This window comes from Thalassophryne amazonica, chromosome 18 (genome assembly GCF_902500255.1).
Source record: "Thalassophryne amazonica chromosome 18, fThaAma1.1, whole genome shotgun sequence".
In the NCBI taxonomy this organism is placed as follows: domain Eukaryota; kingdom Metazoa; phylum Chordata; class Actinopteri; order Batrachoidiformes; family Batrachoididae; genus Thalassophryne; species Thalassophryne amazonica.
In genome coordinates this window covers 4,830,528-4,848,190 of record NC_047120.1, presented here as the reverse complement: position 1 = coordinate 4,848,190, position 17,663 = coordinate 4,830,528, and positions in this window count along the sequence as shown.

Below are 17,663 nucleotides of genomic sequence, written 5' to 3'. Positions count from 1 at the left end.
AAATATTGGGACTGTGTAACTATGTGAGAGATCACGTTCCACATTATCAGAAATACGCAAAGCCCCTTTATGCTCGTCTCAAGAAGAAACCTGATGGACAAGAGCAAAAGCAATGGATTTGGACAGCTACAGATCAGGATTGCTTGGAAAAGCTAAAGAACGCCATTCAAGACGCAGTTAGGCTGGAGCCGCGTAGTCTGACTACTCGTCTGCTAGCCGAAATAAGCTGTGAAGAAGAGGATTCGGTGGTAAAAGTAAGCAATGAAGGAGCTATACTCTGTCTTCTATTGAAAGAAAATATCCACCAGAAGAAAAAGAACTAGCAGTCCTGGCTAGATATTGGAGTGCATTGAAAGAACTTGCACAAGGACAGGGGATAAAAGTCATCACTCAAAGCCAAGTCCACCGGTTCCTAAGAAAAGGAACAATTGAGAGTACTAAAGCCACAAATGCCAGATGGGGAAGGTGGGAGGACATCCTGCTAGACCCTGAGCTGGAAATCGGGCCAAACCAGTCACCGAAGGAGACGCAACTCCCTGTGGAGCAATACGACTGGACTATGTACACTGATGGATCAAAGAAAGGTACAGACAATGTAGCTCATTGGGGCTATATTCTGAAGTATCAAGATAAGGAGAAATATCGTCGGAAAGGTCAAATGCCAGGGAGTGCCCAAGCTGGAGAAGTTACAGCAATACTGGAAGGACTCTTGGAGTTAAACAGGCTAAAGTGGTTACAGACAGTCATTACTGCGCACAAGCCCTGAAAGAGGACTTATCCATTTGGGAAGAAAATGGATTCGAGGGAGCTAAGGGGAAACCTGTAGCTCATATGGATTTGTGGAGGAAATAGCCGAGTTGAGGCTAACAATGGACTTAGATGTTGTACATCAGAAAGCCCATGTAAAAGAAGGAGCACATTGGAGCGGGAACGAAGAAGTGGACCGCTATGTGCAGCTGAGAAAAGTCATCGTTGTCGGGATCGAGAAGTGGGAACAGACACCCAAGGGAAGGGTAGTTCCAAAGAGTCCGTGAAAGAAGTGGTGCTGGCCGTACATGAAGCGCTTGGCCATGCAGGCACCATTCCCACACGGAAGGAGCTGGAGAAGCTGCAACTTTGGATTCCGAGAAACCAAGTCTACCGAGTTCTCAAAGACTGTGAAGTATGTGGTCGATACAATGCAGGACGACGAGGACAAAGGGTGGATGGTTTCACCATAAAGAGTACTGTTCCATGGGGATCAGTATGCATGGATGTTGCCGGGCCCATGGGGGTGACCGGTAAGAAAGGAGAAAAGTATCTGTTGGTGCTTGTGGACTCTATGTCAGGCTATGTGATTGTTAAGCCTGTGAGAAAAGCCAACGGCAGCAGTGTGATCAGCATGTTGGATCAAGTGTATTCAAATCTGGGGATACCTAAGGAGCTGAGAACGGACAATGGAACACATTTCCGTAATGCTCAGGTCGACCAGTGGTGCCAGAAAAATGGAGTATTGAGAATTTACTCGCCCCCATACACCCCACAAGCAAATGGAGTTGTAGAAAGGGCTATTGGACTGGTGAAAAACTGGATCGGAAAAAAATGCTAACACGAAGGAGTGGAGTACTAAGGCCCTGGAAATTGGACAGGCCCTGAATGACCGCCAACGTGCCGACAGGCCCACCCCTTCGCAAGAACTGAACCAACGCCCATTTTCGACACCGGAAGTGGGGAGGAGTCAGATTGAAAGGGACAGAGAACCAGAACCAAAGATCCCATTCAAGGTTGGACAGAAGGTGTGGGTGAGAGCACGAGATCACCCAACCAACACTGCTGTTAAACCTAAGTATGAGACCAAAGATACAGTAGTGAAGATACTGGATAGTAACACAGTAGAATTGAAGAGGAAAGGAATCCAAGGAGTGGAGCAGCTGAAGCCAACTCCTAACTAGACGAAACCAGGAGCTAAATATGGCCACAAACACCCAAGAACTTCCACCCTTCGTCAGAATGGCCACTGTCAATGGGGTGGTTGCCTTAAGAAGAACAAGAGAAGGCCTCTGGGCAGGCAGAGCCCTGAGGATACTATCTCATGCAAAGAAAGGATTTTTATCTCATGAAAAGGAGTTATTACAATGGAAAAAAGTTGAGAATCACTGTGTGATTTGTCGTGGAGACGTACAGCTGACGGTCCAATGGTCAGGACCTGGACTTAGAAAACCCCCAATTCCAAATGGGGCAAAATATGAATTCAAGCAATTACTTCACAAGCCGGTGAAGGTTTGGATGCACTGGTATGTGGGTTATGCCGACTAACCCACTTGCCAAGAATGGTCTTTTACACCCAGTGGGACTTACGTGGAGACCATGTGGATATGCAGGTGTGTTCATGCTATTGGAATGGACAAAACATCAAATATTGCCTGGTGTGTAAAGCAAGAACTCATATGGGAAGACTACTGCATGTGGTAAAAGCAGAAGGATGGCAAGTGAGAAGGTTTTTAGACTCTCTGAGGACCTGTCACACCGATGAAACCTGCTGGGCTAATCCTGCAGCAACAACTGCGCCTGATCAAGCTGAGGGGAATCAAGGCGGCGGTGACGTGAGTCCAACGGCCCCAAGTGTCTATCTGATGTTGGACACAACTGGAGCAGGAGGAAGTGACCAAGCTGCAGGAGGTAGTGAACGAAAGCCGTCTTTGTTGCATGAAGCTATATAGCAAAATTGGTCCCAGGGTCCAGAGTACGGACAAGCTTATGACCCTCCAATAGATGCAGTACAAATTCCACTTGTGTTCAGAGTATACAGAGATCCGGAGCGACCCGGATATACAGACATGGTGGAATGACTGACCGATGATCAACAGCAAAAAGCCCAAGAAAGATGGATTGGCCCTTGGGAATTGACAACTTGGGCAAAATTGATGAGGAAGTTCTAAAAAAAACAGAAATTCTACTGGAAGATGCAGAAGAGGTGCCACAAGAAAAAGGGAGGAGAGACACCCTCATGTTTTATTTTACCACTGGATTAGACGCCTGGGGAAATAAAGCAGCAAAACCAAAGAAGAAGTCAGCAGTGTACCACGTGACACCCGAAGAATGGGTGAGGAAAAGGAGGATACAATCTAGAGGGGGAGTGGCTAGCAGAGCGGACACTCCTAGTAGGCCGGACCAAACAGTTAGGGTGCGGCTCACAGTGCTGATGGTGCTGGTTCCCTACGTGGGGGTTTATTCTGTCGGAGCACGCGTTGAACTCCTGGAGGAACAGCAGCAGTCAGACCAAACGACTCAAGGTGAGGAAAAATCAAGAAAGTCTCGGAATCGCTGGATGTTTCCCTCCATGTTCCGCGGGACAAGAAAGAAGTAAGAAGAAGCGGCTGGTTGCAAAATGTCGCAAGGACCAACTGTAAATAGAGTACCTGTTATTAATAATCGAGGAAGATTTGGACCCTACATACAACATATCCTCGGTGCTGAAAAATTATACCTACATTGGCCAGAAAAAGATTTTGAAGAAGAAAACTGGAAACTAGCATCTAAAGGATATTTTGTCTCACACTATGAATATAAAAGAGATGCCGTATTCACAGACACAACAGGACAGAAAATACTTTCTAACCGAGTGCTGAGCGATCAAAGTCTGCGATATTTGTATATATACGGACGCCGAAAGATGTCCCACTCGATTCCAAGTTGTCCAGATACATACCCATGGATATTTAATGTGGTTTACCTACAAATCAACGGCCTAAGATTCACAGTGAGATGGGGGATTAATTACGTGGAGCCACTCCAAGGGGTCTACGTTGAAATATACCTTAACCAGTACTTGATCTGGACGACAAGCCCCAGCATGAAACGTCAATTGGACAGACGACAGCAAGACCCCAGATATCCCGTATTAGATAACCAGACATTAAATTTGAGAATTGTTGAAAAAAAAACTCTGGACTGTGAGGGCTTCATGCCCCCAACCGTACCACCAATTTTTGAAAACCAACACTTCATCTTCCTCTACAAAAGAGGGATCTGGAACTGTAATCAGGCAATGAAGATTCAGCTTCAAATTGAGCCTACGGATCAAGAGGACAAGCCTACAGTTCCCCTTTATGTGGCCCTAACCCAATCCAGATATTCTGGATATAACTTTTGGCAGTCTTGGCAAGATTTATGGAGCTATGTGCCCCCAAATTGAACACAGAGAGTCCCTGAGGGACCCCTCCCTAAACCTGACAGAGTGATTGTTACGATGTGGAAATGGGCGTGGAGAGGAATGGATTCAGAACTTGAACACCCATCTCCCATCTACACTCATATTATTAAGAGACAACGACTGGCTCCTATGGTGGTGTATCTTGGCAAGAAAAGAAGGAGACCGAAGGCAGAGTAACGATTCACTCTGAATCATGCTGCGGACTTTCAAATTGGATGAAAATAATGTAAATAGTCTACGCTCTGGGCCGAAAGGACTTACACCATATTTGGAATTACCCTACAAGAAAATATGTTTAAGCTGGCCGCAAAAGGATTACAAAGAAAAAGGATGGTTGCTGGGAACAGGAGGATACTTTGTAGATAATGACTCATATACAAGAACTGCTGATCTTAAAGCGCCTGGAATATATACTCCTCTAGAACCTATCATGGAAAAAGTTGGACAACACTGGAATTGCCCCGGGGTCGGATGGAAGTTTTACCCAATTCCCCGGTGTCCAAATATATACCGCTGCATCTTGAACGTGGTGTATATACAGAAAAGGGGCTACAGATTTAAAATAAGATGGGGACCTAATTATGTCGATCCATTACAAGGAATGTATGTGGATATTTGGCTCGGATCTTTCCAGATTTGGACCAGTAGTCCCTACATGTTTAAAAGACTTCAGAAAAAAGAAGCACAATCAGCTTTTTATTTGATTGAGAATCAAACTTTGCCAATATGTACGACAGTACAGTACGTTGACATTGAAAAAGGTGGAAGTATTCCGCCTATTAGAAGTGGATGGCGAACCAGAGCACTAGTGGGGCTTTGGCAACCCCCAAAGGTTGTACTGATACGACTTGGCATAAAGTCGGGAAGAGGATTATTTCGAAGATCAAATCCTCTGTACTCTGTGATAGCACAGTATCTCTACAATGGAGCGGCATATTGGAATGCCTATGAGGACATCTTGCACCTACGTAGAGAATTGAATCCTGCATCTTCACAATGTTTCTTCACACCCCAGGGACCACCGCCTGAAATGAAGGAAGTGACAGTTGTCACTTGGCAATGGGCGTGGCGAGGACTGGATATTAGACTCCCGTGGCCATCTCCCTTGTTAAACACTCTTCTTCAGCAACGAGCATCAAGTGTCCCTGGTGAGAGCACGAGACAAACAACAACACCTAAGATCATCTATCTCCGAGATGGGAGAACCACAGGAAGACAACGTGATCACCACGCAACCCCGAAGGATCAACGACAGACCAAGAGAAAGAGAATCTGGCATAGAAATGCCACTACTGCAACAACCTCGAGGGCAGGAGCCGCTGCCACCAGTACCAAGTGAATTCTACTACGAAAATGTTGGAATAAGGCAGCAGCAACAGCAGCAACAAAGCTGGCCGTGGAAGAAAAAGTGCCTCCAATGTTGGAGTTGGATGGCCCGACTTACAGCATTATTAGTCGGCATTGCTGTACTTCTAGCTATCCTATACCATTATGGTAGTACGCCCTGGACCTTAACCCATATCAGGGTCCAGTACGCAACAACTAAAACCTTTCAACAGACATGTTGGGGAGTTGAATCAAGAAACACCTACATGATATGGGACCAGAATTCTACAGAGAAATGGGCAAAGATGAAGAACCTAACTCAGCACATGCAGAAGAACAAGTGGCTGCAATACTTGAACAACAGTGGAGAATTTCCAACCGTCACTACCAATCACAATCTGACTACCGGAGCAGAAATCCTTCAAGACCTACAAGTGAGGGATAAAGAGATCATCGTGGCAACCATCTTACGGTTAAAACAAAAAGAGCGAAGAGAAGTAGGCTGCACTTGGATAAGACCTGAACCTGGCGAGCCAGCCTGGTATTGCTCATGGGGATGTAGAGTACTACTGGGCTATCGAGCAGGATATTGGGAAAAAGAAGCTGTTTTTCCAGCATTACCAAGACATGATGTTTGCAGAATGATAATGCCTACCTGGAAACATTGGGGAAATTATAACCTCACCTGTGACAACACCCGCAGCAGAGTGCCGAAAGTGGATACTACATCTACAATAATCCCTCCGTTGAACAACTTTACCGACATAGAAGCAGGAATATCATACTCCAAACCTACCGTCATCTCACCAGAAGGATCGGTGGGATCCACAAAGATATCACCAACCCAGAGAGGAACTAAATTACTCCCTGCATCGCCAACACAAGATACACAGCGAGTATTAGAACCAAAAGTTAAAAGTATTGATAATGAGATTAGAAAGAGAGCTAAGGAGCTTAATGATTATTGTGTAAAAGAAAAAATAGCAAAATTAGATAGATGTTATTGGAATCGACCTATTGGATGTAAATCTCAAAATTACATGGTGCTTACACCAGTTACTGATTTGATAGACAGAATTGTTTGGAGACAAATACAAGAGGCAAAACATGATGATTGGCTTAACGACACCTTTCCGTGGGTCTGGAGCGTTTCGCTGAGACACTTCGAGGGGAATTTTCCAAAGGGATACATGTGGACTGGGCATAGTTTGAAAGGTCCATATAAAGCAAATTTTTATGTGCAAAAACTACCAAAACCTGATGAGCTAAGGTCAGTACCTCAGGATGATTGACAAAATTGATCAATGCGTGGCGCATAAAATTTATGTAAGCTTACATGAGACAGAATACCATAGTAGTTTGGCTGAAAGTTCTGGTAAATCCCCCCGATGTCCCATAGACCAAATTAAGATAGACAATTGGCTAAGATGGGTATACAACTGTACAAAGTTGTTACAGATTCCAACCATTAAGGGGACCCTTCAAGCCTGGAAGGAAGGACTTAAGCGTAGTGAGGACCTTACCTGGTGGGGAATGGAAAGATTTGAAATTGAAGATTGGGTATTCCCCTGTTTAGATCAAAGTGATAATTATTGGGTTAGATATCAATACATCGCCACAGTCTACTCTAGAGATACTTGGTCTGGTTTACTCTGGAGACCAGATCCTTATGTTACGCCACGGCCATGGAAAATGAATTGTAATAAGCTTAATACTACATGCACAATAAGCCTTGCCCGTCAAAATTGTAGAAATGTTCCTGGCTGGGAGAGATATTGTGATGCTTACTATGACGGCGAGTACGACACATATGGCCATCAAACAGTTTGGGAGAAGAACCGTGCAGGCGAATGGATAAGAGCTTTTCCACCCAACGTTGGCTGTGCCAAGGCTGTCCTGGGACATGGAATGTCGAAAAGGAGGCAAATTCTAGGTCACATAGTGCCATTTGTTGGAGATCCTGTGATAATGCTTGAAGAAGGATATGCTTTCAAGAAAAGTCTGTGTGAAGGGCAAGAAATTGTTGGTTACGAATGGTTGGGGCCCAATCGGATTTACAATAATGGTACATGTGAATCGCCTGCAGAACATTGGCTTAGCTGTGGAGAAGGAAGAAGTCGGCATGAATGTTCTTGGTGGGAAAGAACGCAAATAGTCGCTGGAGAAGCCATCACCACTTTCGCTGCAGAGACTGGAGAAGTCATCAAAGAAGGTCTCGAAGTAGTGACTGGTTGGATTGGACATTTATTTGGATATCTTTGGCCCTATCTGTTAACCATAATAGGATTAATTATTGCTGCAGTAATTGGATATGTTTTGCTAAAAGGAAGTTTCGCAGCCGCCCTGCGCTTGTGTGGGAGGAGCACACAACGCAGTGAAACGGAGCCCCTCCTCCGTTAGGGGAGGAGCTATGGAACCTATAAAGCTCGACGCCGAGACACGCCCTGTTCATTCTGCCGTGGGGGAGCGAAGGAGGAAGAAGCATCTACATAACAGCACACCAACTTAGGAAGATAAGTAAAAAGAATAAGAGAGCACAATGTCCAACAATACTGGCGGCATAACTGACACCATCTTCAAAGTGAGTCGAGTGGAATTTATTGCACTACTGTTAATTTCGCTGCTATACTGCTGTGTCGGCCGTTGGGACTTACGACAACCACTACGAATAGTAACGCTACTACATGGATGTGTCAGATTGGCGATCATCAATCTGCACTACGGTCAGAGTGACTTAGGGTTGTCCTTATTCATCACTCATGTCCTCGGTCGCTTTAATCTCCAGTTTGACTGTTGGGGAATATGGCAGTACACATCGATTACAATTTGGATGGTGATAGATATGACAGCAATCTTTTACACCCCGGCAGTAATAGCTGACATTGTGTGCGAAGCTGTGATGGTCCTGACCCTATTGGCGTACATAGCTACGTTAACTGGAGCCGTACAACGCAAGAAACCCTGGCTCTACAAACTTGGACTAATCATAATTTGGGCCTTAGGATGGGGAATATTATCATCCTTATACTGGCTGTCCATGGTTAGTCAACTACTCCTGCTGTTATGGTTTACGACCTATGATGCTTGCTTCCCGCGTACAGCTTCTTCAGCTACCACGGGAATGGTAACGTCATCACCATCCCAATCTCCTACGGTGATCATGAGGCAGCTCTGGCGTGCATCTGAATAATCCCGACAAACTCTTTTGCTTGCTTGCAATATAATTATTAAAAGACTAATGTTTCCTCTTACACTGTAGGGGGATATAAGATGTATTAATTGTCAAGCCACCCTGGAACAAGTGATCTACCTCTGGGAGGTAACACCGACTCTGTGGTGCCCGACGTGTTACAGCAACAGCTTCGCTGTCCAAGTGGCGCGAGGAATAATGGGACGGAAGGATACATCTTTTGTGCCCCAGGTACCAACAGCAACATACCTGAAAATTGAGGCTGAGGCAACCGTGATTTGGCATTCCCTTGTGGTTGATCAAATACGAGCTGACACTGTAGTGTCTTCAGAAGGATATACGTATTGCCCAGTGTTTTCCAAAATGTGGATGTACCCTACGGGAATAAGATTTTCCACATCTCATCTTGCCGATGGCCGGATTGTGGCCATTGGTCCTTCACTACCACCAGTTCCACGTTCATCTCCACAGCACACTGTGGAGGTTGGAGTGCAGACCAAGGATATAAACTGGTGTTTGGAGGCCCTCACGCAGGTGTTCCTGGAGGACCACCTTCAACAGCCCGAGCCTGAGGATATTCACGCTGCAGCTTCACCTCAATCGAAGGATGCATCACCACCACGACCGAATACACCAGTCACCCCGTGTTATACACCTGTAACCCCCACTTCACCATGTGCACCATCGTTCCATGACGGATTATCATCTCAGGAATATGAGGCAACACCATCTACATCGGATTTACCATCACAAGCATCGCAGATGGAGGAGCAGCCTTCTGACGGCGACAGCAATCTACAGATAGGCGAGGAGGAGTACGTGGTGCTGGACGAGTGTCGTTAAACTCCAGCGCCTCCTGTTCTGTCTCCGATGGTGGATGAGAAAGAAGTGCTCACCCTTCACCCTATCGATGACGACGGGGATGTTTTTATGGAAGTATAAAGAGATCGGCAGAGCTTCAAGTCATGGAGGGGGTGTCAAGAAAGATGACTTTAAGCTTGCTTTCAGCTTGTTTTCATCTTGGAATATAATACGTGCCATTGGATTAATACACACGTTGTTGGAATAAACTGAACAGTGTTTGGTACTTTCCTGGAGTGACTGAGGTCATACCAGACTTTTCCATTGCAGATGGAGAGGCCCACGGGATGAACTCAGTGGTGAAGACGATGGAATATGTCTAAGATGATTTTAAAATGACAAAGTATGATCAAATGAACTATTAATGTAATAACAGTAAGAGTTGATTAGAAAATGTATGTTACAAATAAGTAAAATGAATGATTATATGAGTTGTTTTTCATGCAGTCACAAGAAAGAGGAAAGTGTTGTTTTTCATAAAGGGTGCAGCTACAGAGAAAAGAGGAACTGAAAAAAGTTGTTTTTGTGCAGAGGCAGAGACAGAAAAGGAAGTTAATGATGTTGCAAGCAAGGCCAGAAGAGCTGATAATAAAAACTGTTCAGAACAATAAGATGTAATAAGATATGAAATGAATAATAATGAATGAAATGTTGTATATGATCATATGAATTGCTTTTATGTGAAAAAGAGTTTAAATGAAATGATTGAATATGATTAAATGTGATTGATGTAACATGATTTAGAAAATGTGTTTCTCGGAAAAGATGTGTTCAGAAAAACAGGAAACTTGCGCAATAGATTTACTGACAATCGGGACATCAGTTATCGTCAGTCAGGAAATGTTCTCCAGATGGCTTCCAGTAAAAGAAGGGGGTAAGGGAGGAGGTTTGGACTCATCATCCCCATGGTAACCAAGATCACCTCAACAACAAGAGTTTTCGTATAAAAACTGTACAACAACAGGAAACGGGGTTATTCTTCCAGGGAGAGGTGCTGTTGTCACTTCTCCGCTGCTACGAGGAGATCACAAGACTTGACCATCTTGTGAGCTGCAATTGGAATCGAGGAGCGAGAGGATTGGAGACATAGATTATTTGAGAGAGTTTTCAACTCCCACTCAGGCCGTCCAGTCATGGAGTAGCAGAGCATTGGAGAATAATCACTGGCCTTAAGTCTGAGCGGGGAAGTTTCAACGTTTTCTCTCTCATGGAGCATCACATCTTTCCAGAATGGATTAGATCAACTTTTGGTTGATTGAAGAAGGAATAAACTCTTATGTGGATTTATTTCCTGAAGGATATAAACTCTTATGTGGATTTATTTCCTGAAGGATTACAACATCACAAGGATCGTGGTCAGCTAACAACTAAAAGCTGATGAAGAGGAGACCAAGTTCATCGGACTGGGGATTTTAACAGCAAAAAACCTCCTTCCCTCACTCCTAGGAAATTTGTTGAGAAGTTAATCCAGTCCAGTCAGAGTAAGATCAGATAGCATTATTGAATCAAAAACAAAAATCTCTGCCAATCATTATTCTGATTATATTTGAATTACTGTTGTGAAATTATCATATAACTGATTTTGATTATGTTGTCAGCACTTGCAAAACCTGCAATAAATTTCCAAGCATGCAGTTAAAGTGTTAAGGCTCAGACATTGGATTTATTGATTTTTCTTAAGGTGTAAAAGTTAAAGTTTTTTGGGTGTATGACATCAAAAAAGTGTTCTAAAAGGTTAGTCTGGTTTTTAACGAAATTAACGCATCCTGGGGACTCGCTGTACGAGTCACTAAAATTAAAATCTAGCAACATTCCAAGAGCCCTGATCCATAAGAGGAGAGCTGCCGTTAACGGGCGTGGCCGGCTCGTATCCTGGTTCCGGGAGGAGGCTATTCGACCGGGGTGCGAGATCAGCGTCAGCGGGGTGGACGTCCGGATGGAGGCAGTGAGCGGCTAGACGAATCTCCTCGCCACCAGCTTAAACAGCCTTTGTGCAGCCCCGTCGGGTAATACCCGCGGAGACACGAAGGTCGGACCCCAGAGACGGAGAGCTGGTCTTATATGAAGCGGGATCTGACAATGTCAAGCTCACACATAGGTGTATGTAGTTATTGTAGTAATTATTTATATAACCGGCTGGACATAAGAGTGCACTACTTCATTCATATCATTTCATGACTGTACGTCTCTGACCATGGGTCATATTACAGAGGAACAAAGGGATCATACTTGTATTATCTGCTAAATCAGAGGGATTACATGTTAGAAATTACGGTGGTGTTTATGGTGTGTGATTTTTATTTTTATTTTCTCCACAGCAGCGGTGCGATGTGGTGCCACACGCTCCAGCTGCTCGCACTATGTTCATGCATACTCGTGTGTGCACAAAACCATTGCAGTGGGATCGTTCACGCCTGCCCAACCTTGCGTTTTCGGGGTTCATACATTCAGGCTGTTTCACCCTGATTCATACCTATTTGTGCTATGTGTGAAACGGCCCTGAGGAACACCACTTTTCACTGTTAAAAAGTCAGTCTCTCTCTACTCTGCTGACCTCTCACGGGACACCACAAATTGTCAGGATCAGTTCAATTAACCAAATCAAACGCCTCACGAAAGTCGGCACAGGTTACAAAGAGGCACTAGAAATTTAAACAGATGTTCTATGAGTCTTTTATATCTTAGATGTATTTCCATTTTTGTGAATCTGTAAATTATGTGGATGATATTTATTGTTCTTTTTGTTGTAATTTGCTTTGTCTAGAACTTTATAACAGAAACTGCTCTATAAAAATGTTATTTTAAGTATATCAAATTGATTCTTAAAAGAAAATACTGTGAACTCTTTGAAAAGTGCTTTTTGTCTAGACCCCAAAATTGTCCCAGGACACTGGTTCTGGTTATCTCTGTCCAGCTTGGCCACAAGGACAGAAATATTTAAATATAACCAAATGGAAATAGAAACAAACCTCCTGCTACTCTTCCAGACATGGTCTCCTCCTTAGACAACCTCTCTACAGATGGATGGTTCCAGCTAAGGTTTGACAGTTCCTGGTCTGTGACAGAGGAGATGTGCAGCAAAGAGATGATGTGAAACACTTTAACACAAGTAAATGGTTTTAACACAACTACACTGTTTTTCAAATGTATTAGGGGAATGTTGTGCATGTCAATATAAAAAATATCTAACAAAAGCAATCCGATATTTCCGACGTCCGCCAATTTGGAACCGGATCACCTCCAAAATTTTATGGAGTCTTTCATACACAAATATATCTGTGGTGAAAATTTGGTGAGAATCCGTGTAGTTTTGACATAATCCTTCAAAGTCTATATAAAGTGAAATTTTGATCTAGAATCTGGATACGGATCACCTCCAAAATTTAATGGAGTCTTCCTTGGCCTTTTATCTAGTATCTGTTGCAAAAAATTTCATCAAAATCCATACAGTAGTTTTGATGTAATCTTGCTAACAGACAGAGACAGACAGACAAATAAATGCCGATGATTTTATTACTGTCATGGATAGAGGTCCGGACGGGACCGGTACTTGGTGATAGACTTAGATGCTGGGAGCAAGGAACTGAACTGGTTGTGAACAAAAAGAGATTTATTTACAATAACCAAAAGAGGAACAGTGTGCTGGTGAGACAGCCTACTGAGCCAAAACAGGGCCTGCTTGTAGTGGTGGATATTAGGGTGGTGCAGATTTCCAAGTCAGTGTTGGAAGAGGACTGAAATCCTGGCGTGTAAGGTTCTGGAGCCAGATGGAATGCACAGAGCCAAGAACAGGAACTTCAATATAGCTGCGGAAAGCTCTGTTGTCTGAGCTCATGGAAGCGGCAGGAAAGACAAGGTCAAGGAGCGTCAGTGATCATGGAATCTCAATGAAGTCTCCTGGATCATCAATCAATCAATTTTATTTATATAGCGCCAAATCACAACAAACAGTTGCCCCAAGGCGCTTTATACTGTAAGGCAAGGCCATACAATAATTACGTAAAAACCCCAACAGTCAAAACGACCCCCTGTGAGCAAGCACTTGGCGACAGTGGGAAGGAAAAACTCCCTTTTAACAGGAAGAAACCTCCAGCAGAACCAGGCTCAGGGAGGGGCAGTCTTCTGCTGGGACTGGTTGGGGCTGAGGGAGAGAACCAGGAAAAAGACATGCTGTGGAAGAGAGCAGAGATCAATCACTAATGATTAAATGCAGAGTGGCGCATACAGAGCAAAAACCCCCCAGCAGTCTAAGTCTATAGCAGCATAACTAAGGGATGGTTCAGGGTCACCTGATCCAGCCCTAACTATAAGCTTTAGCAAAAAGGAAAGTTTTAAGCCTAATCTTAAAAGTAGAGAGGGTGTCTGTCTCCCTGATCTGAATTGGGAGCTGGTTCCACAGGAGAGGAGCCTGAAAGCTGAAGGCTCTGCCTCCCATTCTAGTCTTACAAACCCTAGGAACTACAAGTAAGCCTGCAGTCAGAGCGAAGCGCTCTATTGGGGTGATATGGTACTATGAGGTCCCTAAGATAAGATGGGACCTGATTATTCAAAACCTTGTAAGTAAGAAGAAGAATTTGAAATTCTATTCTAGAATTAACAGGAAGCCAATGAAGAGAGGCCAATATGGGTGAAATATGCTCTCTCCTAGTCCCCGTTAGTACTCTAGCTGCAGCATTTTGAATTAACTGAAGGCTTTTCAGGTAACTTTTAGGACAACCTGATAATAATGAATTACAATAGTCCAGCCTAGAGGAAATAAATGCATGAATTAGTTTTTCAGCATCACTCTGAGACAAGACCTTTCTAATTTTAGAGATATTGCGTAAATGCAAAAAAGCAGTCCTACATATTTGTTTAATATGCACTTTGAATGATATATCCTGATCAAAAATAACTAAGATCTCTCACAGTATTACTAGAGGTCAGGGTAATGCCATCCAGAGTAAGGATCTGGTTAGACACCATGTTTCTAAGATTTGTGGGGCCAAGTACAATAACTTCAGTTTTATCTGAGTTTAAAAGAAGGAAATTAGAGGTCATCCATGTCTTTATGTCTGTAAGACAATCCTGCAGGTTAGCTAATTGGTGTGTGTCCTCTGGCTTCATGGATAGATAAAGCTGAATATCATCTGCGTAACAATGAAAATTTAAGCAATGCCGTCTAATAATACTGCCTAAGGGAAGCATGTATATAGTGAATAAAATTGGTCCTAGCACAGAACCTTGTGGAACTCCATAATTAACCTTAGTCTGTGAAGAAGATTCCCCATTTACATGAACAAATTGTAATCTATTAGATAAATATGATTCAAACCACCACAGCGCAGTGCCTTTAATACCTATGGCATGCTCTAATCTCTAATAAAATTTTATTGTCAACAGTATCAAAAGCAGCACTGAGGTCTAACAGAACAAGCACGGAGATGAGTCCACTGCCTGAGGCCATAAGAAGATCATTTGTAACCTTCACTAATGCTGTTTCTGTACTATGATGAATTCTAAAACCTGACTGAAACTCTTCAAATAGACCATTCCTCTGCAGATGATCAGTTAGCTGTTTTACTACTACCCTTTCAAGAATTTTTGAGAGAAAAGGAAGGTTGGAGATTGGCCTATAATTAGCCAAGATAGCTGGGTCAAGTGATGGCTTTTTAAGTAATGGTTTAATTACTGCCACCTTAAAAGCCTGTGGTACATAGCCAACTAATAAAGATAGATTGATCATATTTAAGATTGAAGCATTAAATAATGGTAGGGCTTCCTTGAGCAGCCTGGTAGGAATGGGGTCTAATAGACATGTTGATGGTTTGGATGAAGTAACTAATGAAAATAACTCAGACAGAACAATCAGAGAAAGTCTAACCAAATACCGGTATCACTGAAAGCAGCCAAAGATAACGATACATCTTTGGGATGGTTATGAGTAATTTTTTCTCTAGTAGTTAAAATGTTATTAGCAAAGAAAGTCATGAAGTCATTACTAGTTAAAGTTAAAGGAATACTCAGCTCAATAGAGCTCTGACTCTGTCAGCCTGGCTACAGTGCTGAAAAGAAACCTGGGGTTATTATTTTCTTCAATTAGTGATGAGTAGTAAGATGTCCTAGCTTTACGGAGGGCTTTTTTATAGAGCAACAGACTCTTTTTCCAGGCTAAGTGAAGATCTTCTAAATTAGTGAGATGCCATTTCCTCTCCATCTTACAGGTTATCTGCTTTAAGCTGCGAGTTTGTGAGTTATACCACGGAGTCAGGCACTTCTGATTTAAAGCTCTCTTTTTCAGAGGAGCTACAGCATCCAAAGTTGTCTTCAATGAGGATGTAAAACTATTGACGAGATACTCTATCTCACAGAGTTTAGGTAGCTACTCTGCACTGTGTTGGTATATGGCATTAGAGAACATAAAGGAATCATATCCTTAAACCTAGTTACAGCGCTTTCTGAAAAACTTCTAGTGTAATGAAACTTACTCCCCACTGCTGGGTAGTCCAGAGTAAATGTAAATGTTATTAAGAAGTGATCTGACAGAAGGGAGTTTTCAGGGAATACTGTTAAGTCTTCAATTTCCATACCATAAGTCAGAACAAGATCTAAGATATGATTAAAGTGGTGGGTGGACTCATTTACATTTTGAGCAAAGCCAATTGAGTCTAATAATAGATTAAATGCAGTGTTGAGGCTGTCATTCTCAGCATCTGTGTGGATGTTAAAAATCGCCCACTATAATTATCTTATCTGAGCTAAGCACTAAGTCAGACAAAAGGTCTGAAAATTCACAGAGAAACTCACAGTAACGACCAGGTGGACGATAGATAATAACAAAACTGGTTTTTGGGACTTACAATTTGGATGGACAAGACTAAGAGTCAAGCTTTCAAATGAATTAAAGCTCTGTCTGGGTTTTTGATTAATTAATAAGCTGGAGTGGAAGATTGCTGCTAATCCTCCGCCTCGGCCCGTGCTACGAGCATTCTGGCAGTTAGTGTGACTCGGGGGAGTTGACTCATTTAAACTAACATATTCATCCTGCTGTAACCAGGTTTCTGTAAGGCAGAATAAAGCAATATGTTGATCAATTATATCATTTACTAACAGGGACTTAGAAGAGAGAGACCTAATGTTTAATAGACCACATTTAACTGTTTTAGTCTGTGGTGCAGTTGAAGGTGCTATATTTTTTCTTTTTGAATTTTTATGCTTAAATAGATTTTTGCTGGTTATTGGTGGTCTGGGAGCAGGCACCGTCTCTACGGGGATGGGGTAATGAGGGGATGGCAGGGGGAGAGAAGCTGCAGAGAGGTGTGTAAGACTACAACTCTGCTTCCTGGTCCCAACCCTGGATAGTCACGGTTTGGAGGATTTAAGAAAATTGGCCAGATTTCTAGAAATGAGAACTGCTCCATCCAAAGTGGGATGGATGCCGTCTCTCTTAACAAGACCAGGTTTTCCCCAGAAGCTTTGCCAATTATCTATGAAGCCCACCTCATTTTTTTGGACACCACTCAGCGGCTAAACATGTCACTCCCGGTCCGATTGGGGAGGGGCCCAGAGAAAACTACAGAGTCCAACATTGTTTTTGCAAAGTTACACACCGATTCAATGTTAATTTTAGCGACCTCCGATTGGCGTAACCGGGTGTCATTACTGCCGACATGAATTACAATCTTACCAAATTTTACGCTTAGCCTTAGCCAGCAGTTTCAAATTTCCTTCAATGTCGCCTGCTCTGGCCCCCGGAAGACAATTGACTATGGTTGCTGGTGTCGCTAACTTCACATTTCTCAAAACAAAGTCGCCAATAACCAGAGTTTGATCCTTGGCGGGTGTGTCATCGAGTGGGGAAAAACGGTTAGAAATGTGAACGGGTTGGCGGTGTACACAGGGCTTTTGTTTAGAACTACGCTTCCTCCTCACAGTCAACCAGTCGGCCTGCTTTCCCAGCTGCTCAGGATCTGCCAGAGGGAAACTAACGGCGGCTAAGCTACCTTGGTCCGCACCGACTACAGGGGCCTGGCTAGCTGTAGAATTTTCCACGGTGCGGAGCCGAGTCTCCAATTCGCCCAGCCTGGCCTCCAAAGCTACGAATAAGCTACACTT